The sequence below is a fragment of the Polyodon spathula genome, chromosome 49, assembly GCF_017654505.1.
Source record: "Polyodon spathula isolate WHYD16114869_AA chromosome 49, ASM1765450v1, whole genome shotgun sequence".
In the NCBI taxonomy this organism is placed as follows: Eukaryota; Metazoa; Chordata; class Actinopteri; order Acipenseriformes; family Polyodontidae; genus Polyodon; species Polyodon spathula.
Genome location: NC_054582.1, coordinates 2,140,018 through 2,157,147, shown reverse-complemented (window position 1 = coordinate 2,157,147; position 17,130 = coordinate 2,140,018). Strand labels below are relative to the sequence as shown.

Genomic DNA, 17,130 nt, shown 5'->3' with positions numbered 1-17,130 from the left:
TGAGTATATAGTAGCAAATTGCAGTTTGTGGTTTTGGTTATTTTGAGGTGTAATGTTTTCCTGGATGTTTGTTTAAATCTGTGTTTGAAATCAATTACGATTTTAATATTTACATTTATAGTACTGTTTTAAAGACTATAAAACCACAGCAATATGGGTATTGCGTTACTGTGCTGTGTCCTTCTATTATTCACCAGATTAAGGCTGTAGAAAGCAGGTGTACACATTTATTAAAACTACTGAAAAAACAAGGATTTTACTAGGAAAGGAGCTGCATTAAAATGTGCAAAATCCATAACTCAATCTGTTTTTTACACCCTGAGTGAAGCGGGGTTTATATCTGATAGATCGGTCCTTCTAATATTCTATTATCAACGAGATGCTCTACTCAATTGCATGTGATCAGCTCATTTCTTTGCATTTTAGAAGGCGGATTAAAATTCCACCTCATGCCTTAAAAAATATTGAAAGCTTTTCCCGTATCTTACCCACAGGGATAACGGCAGTGCATTATACAACACAGTTTGTCTGTGTGTTTGAATATGTGTTTGTTTGCATGTTTGATTATGTGTTCCTGCACTTAGGGGTTGCACATGGAGTAACTCAGTGACTGTTACACAACACAGGTTGCCCCAGGTAATTGAATGCATGATATCAGATTGGAGGCTGGGAAGCAGACAACAGACATTTTCTGCTTTGATCTTAAGTCTGAAATGTGAGCTCTGAAGCAGTCCGGACAGCTGTCTGGAGAATAATTAAAAATATGGCTTGGTTATGGAGGAATTGCCTTGAGGGACTGTAACTGGCTATTCGCTTCCATTGCTACGGCTGGAGATGAGATGGGAGCCACCAGCATCGAACAACTGGACTAGAGCATTGTTTGCAGTATGATGCTGATAAGTCCAGGTGTAACACAGGAATAGAGGTAGTTTGGGGAAACTGTTGAGTTGTTTGTCTGTTTAACTGTATGTAGCATTATAAAGGCATCGTAATAGGCTGGTATTTAAATCCTGCAGCATCCGACTCTTTGTCCGATTCAGTTCCTTCTGGCCTGGAGTTCTCATTTCCTTGATTTTTAATGGTTTTCCTGGCAATAAATAGCCTTGGTAAAGGTATGTTTGGGTAGATTGTTTTGCATAAAAATAATTTTCAGTGGTTTGAGCCACTTTTCAGTCTTCAGGGTGCATTTAAGTCCGCTAGCTTAGATAAAGCAAATGCAGTGGGTATCAAGGACTATTAGCCTTGTTAAAATTAAATACATAAAACAGAACTTGTGTTAAGGTAGCGGGAGAAAAAAGTAGGTGCTTAACTTAATGCACAATGCAAGCCTTGTGCTATGATTTCATTTCTACGAGTGGTGGAATGGAAAAGATTACGGGGTGGAATGTCTGAAGTGCACTCGGATTGAGCTGCCCCAGCCAGCCAACCAATGGGGAGAACAGAAAGAACGGGCAGCTAATATTTTCCTGATGATTGCAGCCGCCTTCTTTGTAATTGAGTCTGATTTCAAGTGGAGAAATCACATATGGAATGTATTTTTAAAATGAAAGCGACAGATGCCTGTAACGAAACGTCTCTCTCCGTGCTGTACAACATGGAAAAATAAATGCAGTGATATATATATATATATTTTTTTTTTTTGGAAGCAAGGGGGTTGTGAGCATAATCAGACTTTTATATAACAGTCTATATGACACTTACTTAAATCTGCAGTGTCTCGAAATGCTTTTTAATTTTGTGCACGACCGTTTACTGCTTTCTTCCATCTAGACACTTCACGTCAGCAGAACTTGTTGGCTTTGCAGTTTGTTGATATGCCAGGTAGGTTAATTTGCAGGCTTGCAATGTTTTCCTCCCCCCTTGCTCTGGCACTCTGCAGACTTCACTGGCTTCACAACTTTTGAAGATTTTTATTATTTTTATTTTATTAAACATACAGCAACTATATCCAGTTTCCAGCTCTGCCTTAGACTGTTCCATGCCAGGCTTTAAGTTAATCTACAATTGTAGATATTTGGCAGATACAGGAGCAGCAAGAGAATGTGAACTTTTTGAATGCTGTGTTTACCTGCCAGAAACAGTAACTTAACTTTATAGTACGCAGGCTTGTTGATTCAACAGCAGGAGCGTATGCTGTAGGCAGGGATCAGAGCCTGAATGTGTGGCAAGTTCTCAGATTTGTATTCTTGCTATGTACAAAGCTACATTTCTGAAGTGAGGTAGGGAGGCATGTTATTTCACACCAGCTGCAGTGCACAATGGTGCACCAGTGCAGGGCTTCACAGCAGTAATATGCTTCCCAGTAGGGAGCCACTATAGGGGATAGTCTGATCTGGTCTGGTCAGCCCTCTGAAATAAATCTCACTAAAATTGTGCCTGCAAGCTGTGCTCTTGCAACTTTCAGTAAAAAATAATTGCCACTTGTGATTTTACGGAAATACAGTAGATTGCAATGCAAGTTGCAATTGAAGCCAGTGATTGCATCCTGTCCCTTGTTACTACCCTTTATTTTTTTGATTAATGGCCTCCTGAAATCCAGATATAAACAATCCTGCTACTGCTACTTTGTACTGTATACAAAAGCAGCTTGCTGTTTGTTTGTCTCACCAAAATATTCAGCCATTAGACAAATATAGTGTAAAGAGGCCAGTAATGGGTTCCAACAAGCTTTTCACTCCATGCAATGTTAGTCACTCACTTGATTCAATAATTCTGAGTGTAATTCAGGCTTCAATTTAACTATATAACTCTTGTTTTGAAAACATGCTTCTTAGTGTGGCTTCAGGGAAAACAGAAACCATGGAGAAATCTCTGGCTCATGGGAATAGACACCTTTCTAGTGCAGGCTGCTAGATAATGTGCTGGAATTTGAAGTGTTGGGGGGGTGGGGATTTTGATTTGGGGGTGTGGTCTTCTTGGCTTCCATCTCTTGAGCCCCAACAATGAGATAACATTTCATTCTGTTGTGCCGTTGAAGGATTAACAGCTCAGGGAGCTATCAAAGGCTTAGTCCTCATGATTCCTCCCTGATAAAGACCACAGATTGATGGCCTCATTGGAGCATTTCAGGCACCCGCAGCTTTAGCTGCACCTACGGATATCCCTGTCTTGTGGCACGTGATGCCTAATTACAGCTGTACCAGAGAACAGAGCACACAAATCCTTCCTTTCAAGTCTGTTACCCAGGCTCCCAGCTAAATCAGGGAGTTTGTTTACAGTGTAAAAACCCAATATAACAAATACAAGCAAGATATCTAAAGAGCCGTGCGGACAAGAGGACATCACTGGTCAGGCTGTAGTAACCAGGGAGAGACTTGGAGACAGAGAATGCAGGTCTCTCAGCACTGGTGCGCACGTTTAATTACAAACAAACATAACACAGACAGAAACTCTAAACAAAACACATTTAACAAAACGAAAGAGCCAAAATCAAAAGGTTATTCAAAACAGTCATGAACGCAAACAAACACGGACATAAATACATTACAGCACAGCGCAAAACCTTCAACATTAATTCTCACCATCCCTAACCAAGCTAACACCCATGATCACATTATTTATACACCTGTGGCTGGAGCCTTAATTATTTAATCACGTATTCAGTTCACAGCTCCACCCACATTCCCGCGTGTTTTTGCAGAGAGGATTTTAACTCCCTTCGTGCCACCTAATAATCCACACAAACACACCCCATGCTTCGACACACTGCCACAGGTCCCCAGTGACTCGCCTTGTGAAAGCACTGCCGTGTGAAACGCAGGGCAAGTCATGCTGTCGAGGTTTGAATCACAATTTTGGCAGGGAACCAAAAGGGAGTGGCTTCTGCGTTCCAGCGGGTTTGGAAGGAGAAAGACTCATCTCATCGCGCTTCAGCATCATCCATTAGTCAGGCACCTAACTAGTGCAAGGTTGGGTCAAGCCTCCAGGGTTCAGAAGCATAGCTGCTTTAGGTTCAATAGGAGATTTGAGAAATCCTGCTGTGGAAATGTTATAAAATAAAGGAATTGTTTAAATACAGGGGACCCTTTCTATAAAGTTGTTTTGACTGGAGTCAAAAGTTATAATTCATATATGTATTTTTTTGTTGGCTGCTCGCAATTTAATGAAAAGCAACACCAAGATCTTTCAGGTGACTTCACTGTCATAATAGCAGCAAACAGCTTGGCATACCGTACTGTGCTTGTTTAAAAATGGGTTCTCCTGACTGGAATCTCCCTTTATACAACTGCAGGGCCAGATTAATTTCCCCAGAACATTGTAACCACACTGAGCAGAGCTGCCATGATCTCTCAATCCCACAATGCACTGCAGAGTGTAAAACTCCTGCTTCCTAATTAACTGCATGAACAGAAGTCACTGTTCGGTTTCCCTTCTTTTTTTTTTTGTCCAAAACGCAGCCAGTGTCATTTAGCAATTCAGATTCAGTTTGGATACTGAGACACTGAACCTGGCATGTTCCTTCGGCAGACAAAGCTGTTTGGGTTTCTGTCTGACTGGCATTGTAGCCAAGTTCTGATGTTTTAAGTGTTTCTGAAATAAAAAAAAAAAGTTGTTTTTCTAAAGGGGAAATCAAGAGCGATCTTAATTTTAATCGAGAAAGTGGTTGCAGAATGTTTCCATGCTGTTCCATTTTCCAGGAATGCTATAAAATGAGTCCCAGGAGAAACCGCAGTCCCAGAGCAAGACAACACAGAAGAAAGATCCGACAGAACCACTTTTTCTGCGTCACCAATGCAACGATGACGTCGACCATGCTTTTCCACATGAGTCTTCACAGAGCACTGAAGTTTTCATTGGGATTTGATCAAGTTTAGTTTTCTACCTGGATTAGATCTGCTACATTTTAGCTAGTAGGTCCAAAAGTGCATTTAGGAAAATTGAAGCATTTATGATTTTCTTAACAAAATCCTATTGCACACAAAAGTCCCTCATAACTGCTTACATATGTGTAATATTTGTATAAAATCTGCACTTTCTCTGATTATACGTGAATTTAACCTCGAACGTCAATAGGGGTGTACTGTAAAACTGTAGGGAAGATTTGTGAAAATGTCTGTGTGACAGACAGATCTGTTCATAGTTGCGAGGACACTTTAAAAAACATGAAGCACAATGACTATATCCTTTCCATCTGGACTGGATGCTGCTAAACTGATCCAATCAATAAGGAGAAATTTACTATTAATAATAATATTTATTTAGCAGACACCTTTATCCAAGGCAACTTACTGTACATAGACTAAGATGTGTGAACTATGCTTCAGCTGCAGAGTCACTTACAACAACGTCTCACCTGAAAGACAAGGTTGCACAGGGAGTCAGTGAGTGAGCCAGGATTTGAACCAGGGACCTCCTGGTTAAAAGCCCTTTTCTGCAACCACTGGACCACACAGCTTCCTAACCCTTACATAGAATCCAGGATTTACCCCTTTTAGATGTTTAAGTGGGAAGTGAATGTGAGCAAGTGTCTATTTTGGGCCATCCCGGGCTCCCTGCCAGCCTCTCCTGTTGATTCTGTACAGTGTGGGCAGGCTGAACTGGAGCAGCTTGTCTCAAAGTCCATTGTTTGTTTCCCCCTCCAGGGGGCAACTGTCATTTTTCGATGCTAAAAAGCATACGAGAAAGATAGCTGCCAGGATACAATACTTCCAGCAGCACTCGCGTAGTAAAGTTTATGCTTTAAATGCTTGTATGCGGCTGTGTGGAGTTTTCCAACATGGTGTGCATGTTTTGTTTTTTTTCCCATAATATGACATATCATATGAGCTGAACTCTCCCCACAGTCTTATTTTTATGGTGTATAGACTACTGAGATTTACATGGTGGGAGTCATTTGTTTATGGTGGCTTACAGTTGTTATGTATTGCGCTGCCGTGGTGGAATTCCAGTTAGTTTTTTTGCAACAGAAAGGAAAATGAGGAATTTGATACTATAGTACTTTTGAAAAAAAAAAATTGGCTAGTAATCTGATCGGGCAGCTGCAGGGCTTGATGGTGGCAGGGTTAGGGAGCGTGGGGATGGTCGCTGTTGTTATTTTGATGTTAAAGCGATCAGACACGCTTGGCATTATACCCAGGGAGCAGAGGGGCTGGTTGTTTTCCAGTGTGCTTGATCCAAACGTTGCTAAAGCTGATTTGATGAAGTGAAATGTTAGGATGAGAGCATCTATTATCTGAACCGGGTCTGCATCAGAAAGATGTGAACTTGAGGGGGGGGGGGGGGGTCTGACTGGTAAATGGAAAGAGATAGAATTTAGGAAAACCGGTGGCTTTGAGTTTTGTAGACAGCGGTGGTCTTAATGAGCTGTCACAGCTTGCAACTCTAAAAGAAGGTAAAAGCAGTGTCGCTGTATCACAAACCTTGTGTTATTTAAATTACAACCCTGGAGTGTTCACACTTGTCTTTTGGATCTGGAATACTACCGTTTTCTTTCCTAGACGGGATAAGATAACGAGTTTCCATTTTTTAACGATGAAAAAATAATTTTTAATGTCTTACACTTGTGAAACTACTAAGAAAGCAAGTAGACATGCTGAAGGCATTAACTGTAATGTTAAACTGCTTGACTATCTGAGAGCAGTGATGAAGGCAGTAGCCAATTTCTTTGTTTTGACTTTTTAAAAGGGAATAAGGTTGGTGTTCCCAGCAGCCCTGTAGCTCAGAGAGTTGGATCAGGAGATGGGGAAATGATTCAGTGAACTCTAGGTGTTGCTCAGATCTGTCCCATCAGCCCCCTCTGCTGAGAGTAGGATCAGAGTCACTGGCTACTCACGTCAAGCAGAAACTTGACCGTTCAAACCACATGCTTTCAGTCAATACCAATTTGTGTCACTCTGATGCCAGGCCTGTGTGACAGCACGAAAACCGGCCACATGTCACCGGAGGGTATAATCTTAAATTTGATTAGGGAAAGACATGATCTAATTTACTGATGTGACAATTAGTGAACTGTGTGTTAAACCGAGTGAGAGACAGAGAGAGCAGGATATGAGTCAAACTTTCTGCAGTTTTTGTTGGCTGTGCTTATAGTTCAGAACACAAAATTTACGAAGGTCCATTGAGTTGAGAGTTGAGAGAGGGCACTTTACCATCCTGAATGTAATTCCCCCCCCCCATCCCCGGAACTAAAAGTTGAATTGAATTTGAAATGGACATTCCTTATAAATTAGTTTCTTGGGGGGGCTATCACAATTGAAGTTCTGATTACCTGCCCGTAATGAAGATTTGAAAGAGCAAAGTCATGGTAATGTACGTTATTGTGGAAATCTGGAGTGACAACAGTGTATTATTGCTACTGCATTGGCGTAGTTGTCAAACAGGATCAGATCAATGTACAGATAATCTTCTGGCCTTGCCAGTGATAATGATGATGTGGTCATATCACCGACATAACTCCTTCTCCCTCTTGCACGAGGGAGAAGCCAGAAGGGGTTTTGTTTTATTTGGCCAGATGGTGACAGATTGTAGTCTTCAATAACCCTTAAATCAAGAGCTAGCAGTTGGGTGTATCAAGTTGAAAAAGCAGATACAAAAAAATCACAGGGTGCTTCTTCACACAAGTTAACTAAATAAATGTACCCTAAACTTAAGAGTGTTACCAATATTTATTTAAATCAAGAATAAGAGTTAATGGTGAATTAGTCTGTAACTTGTTTTCATAACGTTACATGCTCTTGTAGAACTATATCTTTGTGTCATTTGTATCTGATGGTGCAGCACTGAATGGATATTAGAACAGCAGTTGCCTATTGAAAATCTTCACTGGCAGAAACAAGGACACAGTGGCCTAACAGTTAGTGCCAAGGATAAGGAGCCAGGCTATTGATGTTGTATCTGAGGAATAGTGTTGGGAGGCGAGGAGTGCAAATACGTAGTTTCCTTGTAACATTGTTTTTTTCTGTTCTTAGTTTATTGGATTTTTTGAATGATGCAATAATAACATACAATATTCCTGCACAGTTATTCTAATAGATAACATCTAACTTGTTTTGATAAATTTGCTATGATTTATAACAGCTGTGGTTTTGTAATCTGTAATATGCATATATTTGTTAGTTTTTTTAACTAGAGAACAGTAATAAATGAATGTGTGTGCGTCATTCATTTTCCAGAGTTATGCTTTTTGTGTTTTGCAGTAAAAAGGGGAGCATTCATTTTTCAAAGCTATATTCTGTCGTAAGTAAGCACAGGATGATGGGAAAGTTGCCAACATTTTAGAGCTGTTGTTGATTTTCATGTGGCAATACGATGTACTTTTTACTTACGAAGATATGTGGAGAGCTATTTTGCTATAACAGCTACATCCATCTTGGATTCCATAAAGATTGCAACTCTATGTATAATTCAATTAGCACTGATTTTGAACTATCTTATCTTAGGTAATCTGGTTCTGTGAAACCAGTCTTAGGACACCTTTTTACCTTTTTTTAAATTTATTTTCATTTTTTTTTTTTTTTTGCCTTTTCAGCATAAGACACTGAAACTATTTAATGAGCTGTCATTAGTATGATTTTGCTGGTCTCCACCTAGAACCCAGTGAACATTATTCCCAAATCCACCAGATGCAATTAGCAGTTTCGAGAGTCCCAGGACTGTCAGTGGGTATTCAGTGCAGGATTGAGGTGCCTGACTGGAGCCAAAAACGATACAAAATGTATTTCCACTGTGTATCTCAGATTGATCTTTCTGTAGAATGACTATAGACGCCTTGGATGTTGAAAAGGTTCATGCTGTCCTGTATCTGTGGTATAGTTATAGAACTGGATGCTGTTTGTGAGTGTCAGTCCCCTCTCACTCAGGCTGTGTCCTGCCAGACCCAGGAAAGAGTTAATCACGTCTACGTGACTTTGCCAGAGTGTGCAGTGCGATTATGAAACCCGCTGTCTTTGGAACAGTTTGTCCCTGTCTGCGTAGGTGGTGCAGATGAGGGTAAACAACAGCTACTGTTGAAGAAATACATTCTCTGCATCTGCTTTAATATGTCTGTCCTTACATCAGTCTTGTATGTATTACATCTGCCTTTCCTTGGCTGCAGACAATGTGGGTAAATTGCTAGTGTAACTGTACTTTTATATTGTACATGATTTACTTAACACCCTCCATCCAAGTATCCTAAAGGCACATCAAGGTATGTGTAATCGCATGATAATGTCAACACTTGTGACATCACAGTGCCTGCCTTGTAAAAAAAAAACAAAAAAAAAAACGCCTATATATTTTTATATCATGTTGAACTAGCAGTACTGTGTGCTGATGTGCAGTCGCAAAAACCAAGGCTAGAAATAATTTGCAGTATGCCTAAAGTTATAAAAAGGACAGGGCAAGAACTAAATATGCTTTTTAAAGTACTGTATTAACAGAAAGAAAGAAACCATCATATTGTCAAAACAGTTGATCTGGTTTAGTTCAGGATACCTTAGGCCTGGGCTGACTGCCGCTTTGCTTCACGTCAGCACTCCAATATCCAGTTTTTAGAACTTTTCTCAGCAAATGGTTTTTATTTAGGTTTTGTTTTTCTGGAGCTGCACCTTGTAAAGTGTGCACAGCAGATAGAGGCCTGAAGCACAGTAGTGTAGTAAAGCATAGTGAAACGTGGTGAATCAATGGGAACTATAGTAAAGCACGGGGCAAGTGTTTTTGTGTAACGGGCAGCGTCCCACGTTCATGTTCAGTTTTGCACTAAAATGCACTCCGATGCGTTTGTTCATGCTGGTTTTCCAGTTTGTTTACATGTATTAAACATAGTGACACGTGCCTCCTTCAAGTCACTCCATTAAACAAACATGCTTATGCTGTGATCTTCAGGGAGCCAGCGAGCCTCGCCAGCACACATTGGAGACCTCTCTGAAAGGGGCTGTGTGACCGAGGGCCAGCCCTGAGCCAGGCCATTAACTCTAAGCCTCATGAACGTCTGTTATTGAAATGTGGTTTAATGGATGAAAAGTAATGGCAATAAACATGGGGGAAAAAAAAAAAAACGTTTGGTACATCTTTGTTCATTTAGTTCCAAGAAGTAAATTCACTTATGCCAATCATGATTTTTTAAATGTACTGTATGCTTTTTTGATACATATTTTAAATAGTAACGGCAGCTGGCTTGATCCCTACATGAGCACGCTGTAACCTGATCTGATTTCTGCCATCACCCAAGCTCTGCTTTGTTTTACACCCTGAGCCACCTGTCTGTCTGTGTGTGTGTCTGTGTGTGTGTGTGTGTGTGTGTGTGTGTGTGTGTGTGTGTGTGTGTGTATTTATTTTATTTATTTATATATATAGCTGTATTTTCACTGATAACAATTTACAAAACAAGGTTCTGTTCTACCAGCTTGACTGTCTGTCATAATCTTGCATGGTGTCTTTCACCAGCACATTTATCTTACAGCATCTATCATGCTCTGCCTCTGTTGAAACAATACTGTTCAGCACGCTTTACTGTCAGGATAAATTCAGCGGCACATTGAAGCACGGGTGCTCACTGGTGTTGATGTTTACTGAGGAAATATGAAACTCTGCTTCCCAGTAAACACGATAGCCAATTTTTAAATGCAGAATTGACCTGGTTTATTTTTCAAAATAACCAAACAAACGTTATTCAGCTGTTTCTTTACAGAGCGGTGACCTTCCAGAATGAGCATCATTAGCACACATAAACATTTCCTCATCCATACACAATCGAAACACGATTAGAGTGAGTGGAAGAAAAGGGCACCGTGCCTCGCTGGAGACAAAAGCAGAAGCAACGTGTGGTACAGAGGGACAGGAGCTGTTCCTTCTGATATGAGGAGGTAAAGGGTTTGAAAAGAAAGCTTGTTTTATGAGTAGTGAAGTCTGAGCGCCTGTGGAGTGATTCAGCTCGTCTGGTATGCTGACCCAATCAAAGGTCAAGGTCTTGACCCCTGTAGGTAGGTCTAGACAAGGAACGTGTTGTCCCTCTGCAGTTTCAAAACCATACCATGAGCATGTATACTGCCTAGTGGCATATTTTAACAGGCTGGTTTCACAATCCCTGATTATCACAAACCTTGGACTGTTATTTTAGAAAATGTAATGTTAATATGGATCTATGAAACTAGCCCATGAATTGATTGAGTAAATCACAATTGTGGTGTGTCCTTAAAGTGCATTTTGATATTGTTCTTTTAAAGTTAAGAACTGCCTTGTACCTGCCTAATGGTTATTGATTGAACCTTTATGTCTCAAAAATCTAATCATACAAATTGATGACCGCCTCAAAAGAGTTTCATTATGCGGTCTATAATACACATTGTGGTCTATTTTAATGTTCTAAACCGTGGCGGATCTTAATACCACTGTCCTAGTTCCACTGTATATGTTTTACTTTGTTTAGTGGTGTTAATGAGGTGGTCATTACAGCTAGTTTTAGCAAAAGGGTCCCTACTCTTGGCAATTCTAAAAACCACAGTTTTAAGTAACCATATTAGAATAAATAAGAATTCTGAAGTGATTGCGCTTTAGAATTGAACAAACCACAAAAGACGTTGTTGAAGGCACCCAGTTGAAAAGCTTGTCTGACCTGATTTGATCGAGTCTTTACAGCTTTGAGTGTCAGTGATAAATGCAAACAAATCCTAAGTTTATTTGTAATACCCAAGGGTGAATTCTGACTTTCCAACCTTGTCCTTATTTGTCTGAGACATGCTGCAGAGTGCGTGGGGGGTTGTGTAGGTGTTGGTGCTTGTACTAAAGGATTTGATTATTTTCTCATTGCTGTGTGTGTGTGTGTGTGTGTGTGTGTGTGTGTGTGTGTGTGTGTGTGTGTGTGTGTGTTTGATTATTTTTTTAAACCCGCTGCATTTCCTAATCACGTTTTGAGTTTGTAGCGCCTAGCTGCCCTGTGGAGGATGTATGAGACTTTGGCTTTCCTGTTTGCGATCTGCAATGAAGAGTGTAGCAAATGGGGACACCCCCACCCCCCCACCCCCCTTTCTAAATGTACACTGAAGACACTGCATAATTATTCACAACTTTCATTCTTTTTTTGCTGCTGAGTGTTTTTTTGGTTTTTTGGGTTTTTTTTTCTTTATTGCTCTGAATTTAACTCTTTCCTTCAAAGTGAGAAAGAGACCTGGGCAAAACTAGAAAATGTTTGAACAGAAACACACATTATTGAGCTTGCTGTTTCTGTGAGCTGCATTAGTGGCACAGGAACAGCTTGTAAGACTGAGCTTCAGTTTGAGAATGCAGCCTAGGACCTGAATTCCAGAGATGCCCATACAAAACTGTAGGATTGCTGTTATACTTTCTACAAAATATATGATTAATAAATAAATAAATAAATAAACAAGTGCTAGATCATACGCAGAACTACTTTGGTGCTAAGCAGTCATTGTTTATCCATGAATCTTTATCCTTTCTTTGCGCAATATATTGTATTGTAATCACGGTGCTCGACCAAAACCACTGCATTACCATTACCGGTCTTACTATGCATCTACAGAGTAGCCAAAGTATAAAATAGACACAGAGCATAGCATGTCCTTAGCTTATAGTTACAGCCCTAGCCAGGAGTAACGTTTTAAGAAATATTATACTGTTAATAAGAAGACAAGGTAGGTGAGATTCATTAAAGACAAATCAAATGGAATAAAAGCTTATCAGGCTCACAGTAAAGCCTTGGATGCAGTATCTCAAATTGCTATGCAGTTATTTCTACCCCTGTGTTTCAATGTAATTACTGGTGAATTTCTGTACCTTGTTGTGTTATATGTGGCATCTCATTTAGCATGGGGTCCTGTTGGCAAGCATCAGATCCAAAACGTTACTAAACTGACATTATTAACAGGACAAATAATGACTGTTGCAGCCAAAAGTGCAATTACATGTAGCTGGAGCAATAACCTGTCAACTCTTGTACAATCAGAGACAGTCAGAAAGTTTATGTGAATTAAATAGCCAAATAATATTGTCTGAAATCCCAGTTTTTGTTCTGTGTTTTTCTTGTGTGTGTGTGTGTGCTAATATTTGTAATGCCACTGTTTGTTTTTCCTGTTTTATGAAAGCCTGGTAAGCCCTTAAGCATGCAGCGAAAAAGAAATAAAGGAGACACCTGCAGTTTGCAATGAGTGAAAGGGTTCACAAAGAGAAGTGTTTTGTACCATAATCGTGTCTCATCCGCAGCCAGGACTCCTATCTGGAATACAGGTGTATCCAGAATTGTCACCTGTGGCTGTAGGCCGTGACTGGGCCTGTTCTCTGTGTGTTCTCTGAGACAGCTGGGTAACAAGGTGGCCTTGGTAATTAAGACCTCCCTGTGGTTCAGATGAAAACTCTCAGGAGAGCAGGCTGCATTGTAAGAAAGTCACAGCTGATTAACGACAAACAGTGCTTTTTAGCATCTCTAAAGAAGCTGTTACTACTTGAAAAGCCACTCAGCACTGATTATACTGTGGGACGCTCCTTGTGTGGCTGATATATGGTGACTCTTAAAGGAGTGCTTAACACGGTTTATAAAAGCCGTTTTCTTCCATCTTATTAGACGCTGCAGATACAAAGTTGCTTGCACGTGAAGAAATAAAAGAACACCTATTGTGCAATTTATTAGTGTTTTTTAGATCAACGAACCCTGCTATGTCACACAAATGTATCAAATGCACTTCCCTTGGCTCTCACTTGATGGCAGCATTAAGCATCGTGGCTTCCCATAGTGATCCTAGTAGCTGATTCAGTGTACTGAAATTCTGGCCAACCATCTGTCAAATAAACTGTTGTTATTTTCACAATCAGCAGGAATCAGAGAGACCAGCTGTTTCTGAACAAGAAAAAATACAAAACAAATAAAATATGAATGTAATAACCACAGGCTTTTTTTGCCTCCCTAAATCTAGTTTTCCAATATGATGTTAGGTGTTGTGTTAGTTGTTTCATTAAAATCTTCTGCATGATCTGTAGCAGGAAGACACTTAAGCCTTTTCCATCTCATTTTTTTCCTAAGCAAGTAGGGATCTGACCTTTCTCTAGACAGGCAGGTATCCCATGCACGTATTTATAGAAGACATTTAGTCTCACTCACGTCAAGGCGGGGAGAGAACCTCTGAGCTTCCAAACCACAGCTTCTTATTGCATGCTGACCTATAAGCCAATTGATTCGGTTGTGTTTTAAATGGAGAAATGTGCTAAAGTGGGATACAGGAAAAGTGAATACTGACATGTGCATAAGCAAATCCAGTGAGAATGCCCTGTGATGCTGGCATGCCCATAATTTCCATAACAGGCCAAGACATTAGTAAAATGATCAACCCTGTATTTTGTTGCCTGCCAGTAATAAGAAAATGGTGTTCAGGTGCGTTGTCTGTATGATAGAGTGGAGGGCCTTGTCAAGTCTGTGTGCCTGTATGTCAAACACATTGGCATTGACACACAAGGTTGTGGTGAGATTACCGCCGTCTTGCCCAACTCTATTGAATTTAAGTTGAACAGTTAAAATAACAAGTATCTGAGTCCAGTCATTACAGTTTTGGAAAGGTACCAATTTTGCATTTCTTGAACATCATCCGTTTACAATCCCATTCCCACAATACTGGACTTCAATTAAAGCGTAGAAACGCTTCTTTCTATTCTAAGACCCTGTTCGCACTACTGTGCTGGCCCAGGGCAAACTCAGGGCCCACCTCAGATTTAGGTCTGCAACCCTGTTCACATTTGCGGTTTAAGGCGACTTTGCATGTTCACATATGTGACTGAAAAGCAGGCCTACAATGTGTCGCATTGCTTGTTTGTTTTTTTATGGAATGATGGCCTGCACTCAGAATGGAAGAGCTACCGGAATGTACAGTAATCCTTGATTTCTAATGTGTAAAGGGGTGACAGTTTGAGCTTAACCCCACCCACAATCACATTATTCTCTCATGTACACAGGGGTATTTAGAATGTGGGAAACAGCAACTTGCTAGTGTTGACAGGTATAAATATTTATTTTTGTAACGGATACTTCACTCAGATTGCAAATGACTATCTGACCACCTAATAACAGTACTACTGCTCCCTCCTAAGGAAGGACACGGCATTAAATACATTACACATGTTTCTTCTCATGTATACGTATTTGTTTAACCTGCATAAATACTGTCTTTGTTCACAAACACAATCGTTAAACTGTAGCAGAGCATTCAGCTTTCCATTTACCTTTCTGTTTTTAGAGAGTATGGGAGTGTCTAGTGAGCTATGCAGCCATATTGGTCATCTGATATGAAAAGGCCAGCTCTAGTCTGCTTTGCGTTCACACATATGTAAGGGCCTTTTCTTTTTTGCAGTGTTCACATATGAGAAAAGACGGCCCTGAGGGGGCCCCGAGGCACAAGTGTGAACGGGGTTCAAGTCCCAGATTTTTAATCTGTTTGTTTTATTTCCCTGTCTTCATTGCTGAGTTGGAATTTTTGATTGGATTGCGTTTTTAAAATAATTGGATAGTTAACTCTGTCGAAGCGGGTAGGATTGTATATCTCTGTGCTATTTGTGTGCATAACAAGAGCGGGACCTTACTCCTCCAGCCTCTGTCTCTCACTCTGCTTCTGGTGTAACATGAGAGCACTGAACTCTTAAACCTCCCTGCAGGACCAAGTAAACGGGCCGATGTTTTGATGGGGGGGGGGATCTGGGTGCGCCGCAGTGCCTTGTCCTGAGGTTCCCAGTCTGAGTCGCTAAATGGTCCGCAGTGATATATGATTTGTTGTCAGCAGGTCAATGGCTTCACTAAGTGAGAGGATGTTTTCTCTGGTCTTGCCGTGCCGGGCTTGTGGGAGGCTCATTAGGATGATAAAGTGTGCCTTTTTTTGGGGGGGGGTTTGTTTTTAATGGCAGGGCCTGAGTTTGAGAGTTAAAAGGATTGAGGCCGAGCCAGATTTCCATGGCTGCCAGAGCACTGTTCTCTGTTGGTTGACTTTTCTCTCACTATCTCTAACGGTTAGCTGTGGAGCAGGACATTCTAGTTCAGCTCTTTGAGAGTCACCTATAAGCACATCAGCGCAGTTTAATTCAGGTCATGAATGGGTTTGGTGATCTCGACAGAAACCGCCACATAGTTCAGGATATTTTGGCACAATTGCTTGGAAGAAGCCCAGGACTTTATAGTGGTGGTGGTTCTTCAGGTCAGCATTGAGCTGCGTTGGGGGAATTACAAATCTAAAGGCCATCCAGCCATCGACCATGCGAATGTGAACTGCTGTCTTGCCCTTTCTGTGGCTGAGAATATCCAGATTGCCAACAACCTAATAGTATGTGACTTGTGAGGTAGCATTTCTGTGGTGAATGTGTAGACTGTTAAAACATTCAAAGTCACTAGCAAGAGTTTTAATTAGCGGCTCCTTTGATTCCTGAAGAGTCTAGGTTTAAGAATTGCCCAAGGTTTGACGTTTTTGAATTTTTTTAGCTGTCCAGGCTTTTAAAAGTTTATTCTGAAGTTGCTTTAGGGTTATGTTAACATCTTAAGTGTCTCGTTAACATCTTAAGTGTTTACAAGAAATGCAACACTTCACCTTTTCTGCTTTCCGTTTTGTACGGATGTTTTTATTCACGCATTTTGAGCCATTACAGTTCTCGGTATAAGAAAGAGATTTGTCAAGTGAACACCATTAACAATCCAGATCAATGCTGTGTCACACACTGTTGCAGGAGGGACCACTGATCAGGATACACAAGCGACATTCACACAACCAGTCCTCCTCCTCATTTCAGATGCTCACAAAATAAAACATTGGTTTCATTCCCCAGTCTCCCAAAGGATTTTAAATAAAATGGCAAAAGAATCGAGATTGTGTTGACAAATATGACAGCGTTTCTGTGGGGCTAGGTACCAAGAGGTCCCGGTTCAGCCACTGACTCACTGTGTGTGACCCTGAGCAAGTCACTTAATCTCCTTGTGCTCCGTCCTTCGGATGAGATGTAAAACCGAGGTCCTTTTGTAAGTGACTCTGATGCATAGTTTTGATGCATAGTTCACTCCCTAGTCTCTGTAAGTCTCTTTGGATAAAAGCTTCTGCAAAATGACTAATTAAATAATAATAAAATCTCTAAAGAAGATCTGGTGACAAAGATTTAAAGAAGATATGGTAAAGCCTGATGAGACTGTGGTAAAGTTGCCTAGCATTTGAGCAATAATTTGTTACGGCCTCAACT

The 17,130-nt window shown here is 40.5% G+C and overlaps 1 protein-coding gene across 2 annotated transcripts in view; it reads left to right on the top strand.

The window, feature by feature from the left end:
• The window catches only part of LOC121306689 (retinoic acid receptor RXR-alpha-like), a 72,595-nt gene that overhangs the window by 34,325 nt on the left and 21,140 nt on the right, over positions 1–17,130 (top strand). The window lies entirely within an intron of this gene.